The sequence below is a fragment of the Beta vulgaris genome, chromosome 4, assembly GCF_026745355.1.
Source record: "Beta vulgaris subsp. vulgaris cultivar EL10 chromosome 4, EL10.2, whole genome shotgun sequence".
Classification (NCBI taxonomy): Eukaryota; Viridiplantae; Streptophyta; class Magnoliopsida; order Caryophyllales; family Amaranthaceae; genus Beta; species Beta vulgaris.
In genome coordinates, this window is record NC_079205.1 from 22,461,655 (window position 1) to 22,464,404 (window position 2,750).

The 2,750-nt window shown below is 41.6% G+C and overlaps 1 non-coding gene across 1 annotated transcript; it reads right to left on the minus strand.

Annotated features, from left to right (window-relative positions):
- Nucleotides 1–434: 434 nt before the first annotated feature.
- LOC125497196 (small nucleolar RNA R71) lies at nucleotides 435–542 on the minus strand. The gene has a single exon (XR_007273830.1). It is a non-coding gene; the product is annotated as a small nucleolar RNA R71 (small nucleolar RNA).
- Nucleotides 543–2,750: the final 2,208 nt, after the last annotated feature.

The window sequence follows — 2,750 nt, forward strand, 5'->3', positions numbered from 1 at the left end:
TGAACATCAAACCGAGGAGGAAATATTTTCGAACTCCTCTAGTGAGACAAGTTAAACCATGGTCGAGGGATACAACCCTCTATTTCAAGCTTTGGTATTCTGGAGGACTATAAGCTCACCAGTGGAATTTCGCTCCCCACCACCACTACAAACTTCACTATTCATCCACAATATACACAAATGGTGCTTGGGAGCAATTTTTCGGAGCCGCACATGAGAATCCCATTGAGCATCTTGATAGGTTCCTTGAGTTGTGCGCCATGGTCCAAACGAACCAAGTCACTCAAGATTACATTCGTAATGCATCTCTTCCGACAATCTTTGGGGGGAAAGCTTATAGGTGGCTCAAGAATGTCAAGCCAAAATCCTTGACCACTTGGAATGAGGTGGCCAATGCCTTCCTAAAGAAGTTTATATCGAAGGAGAAGACCGCGAAAATGAGAAAGAAGATCTCCAACTTCCAACAAGAATTAGATGAGTCTCTAGGTGAAGCTGGAGAATGATTCAATGAGTATGTTAGAGCTTGCCTCCATCATGAGTATAGTGAGCCTCTACTTATTAGATTCTTCTATGATGCTCTTGACCCCATTAGTAGAGCCAATCTTGATGCGAGAGGAGAAGGCCAATTGAGAAAAGTTCCCCAAGCTCAACTCAAAGATACAATTAAGGATGTGGTTCGCAACTATTCATGGGGTGGTAAGAGAAGAAGCCAAGGAAATGCTAATGGGAAATTCAAACTTGACCAAGAGTCCCTCAAAAATTTCATGGAGCAACTTCTTGACGAGAAGTTAGGGAAAGAGCAAGCTTCTTGTTCATCATCTGGGCAAGTAAACTCATTCTCATGTGAGATTGGAAGATATTGAGACCAAGGGATAATCGGTCAACCATGAAACCTCCTATTGTGGTGGTAAGGACCCAAAGCATGTGGTGGCTATCGACTATCTCAACAATCAAAGAGATCAAAGGGATAATTGGAGAGGCCCTGACACCAATCTTAATATGAGGTTCAATGACTATGGTGGACCAACCAATGTCAACAATCAAGCGAACCAACGAGCTCCCTATTTATATCCAAATGTTAGAAACAACTTTAATAAGCCCCATCCACAAAATCAATTCTCAAACCAACCCCCAACCACCTTCCCAAGCACCTCAAACCCTCAAGGTGGTCCATCGCTTGACACCCTTCTTATCATAGACAACATCAAACACATTTCTCAACAATTTAAACAAAACCTGAGCAACCTTGAATGAAAAGTAGACCAACAATTCCAAGAAACCACTTCTCACCAAAAGATCCTTGATAATCATGTTTCCTAAATCTCAAATGAGAAGTTTATCGGTCAACCTACTCTGAATCCCGTAAATTCCCACCATATGAAGGCCATCTCCCTAAGGTCTAGAAGATCCTATAAAGGACCTAAAGAGGTGCAACAAGAGGAGGATAAGGAGAAAGAAGAACAAGTTGTTGGCAAAGGAGAAAATGAAATCAAAAAAGAGGGTGTTGAGAAGGAGAGAGAGGTTGAGGTAGAAAAGCAAACATCAACAAATGTCCAACCATCAATATTCGATCCTCCCCCATCATTTCCGGAAAGGATAGTTTAGAGAAAGTTGAATGACAAGTACAAAAAATTCATGAGCATGTTGAAAAGTCTTGAAGTCAACATTCCCTTCCTTGAGGCCAAGTCACAAATTCCATCCTATGAAAAGTTCCTCAAAAGAACTTCTTTCCAACAAGAAAAAACTCAATGAACAATGCATCACTCTTCCACACCAAGTGAGTGCACTTGTGCAACACCAAATGCCACCCAAGAAACGGGATCCGGGTAGTTTCATTCTCCTGGTGAAAATAGGGAGATATTGAGACTAAGGGAGCATCGGCCGGCTTAGGTGCAAGTGAGAGCTTGATGTCCTTGCCCATTGCAAAGTTGCTCAATTTTGAGATGGTGCCTTTGATGAAGACAATTCAATTGGTTACCCGCTCAATTAAGTTACCTTGTGGAGAACTTGAAGATATACCAATTCGAGTTGGTAATATCTTTGTACCTTGTGATTTTGTTGTAATAGATATGGAGGAGGACCCTCATACTCTCTTATCCTTGGGAAAAAAGCTCGTAAAACAATGGGAGACGTGATTAAGTGCAAGAACAAAACAATTACTTGTGAGGTGGCCGATGAAAGAGTTGTGTTTGAGTTTTCGAAAACCTTGAAGCAACCTATGGTAGAGAAGGTGTGGAGAGTAAACTTGTTGGAGTTGAAGATTGTTAATTATGAGAGGGTACAAATCATGAGACCTGATATGCTTTATGAGGCCCTCTAAGATGATGAGGGGTTTAAAAAATCAAGAGAGACCATGGAGATAGAAGCCCAACTTGATGAACCTTAGACGGATACCCAGGAAAGCAAAGATGAGCTCCCATTGATCCATACCGCAACCAAGGGGGAGAGTTCTAAGCCTCCTCCCAATGTAGAGTTGAAACCCCCCCCCCCCCCTCTCAAATATGCTTTTCTTAAGAATTATTGTGAATATCCTTTTATTGTCAATGCTAACCTTGATGACATCTCCTTGCAAAAAAGGATTGAGTTGTTTAGAAAATATAAGGGTGTCATAGGATATAGTATTTATGATATCAAGGGTATTATCCCGCATCCACCTTGAGGATGATCATGCCACCTCTAGTGAGCCTCAGAGGCGGTTGAATCCGGCTTTGAAGGAAGTTGTGAAAAAATAGGTTCTTACACTCTGTGAA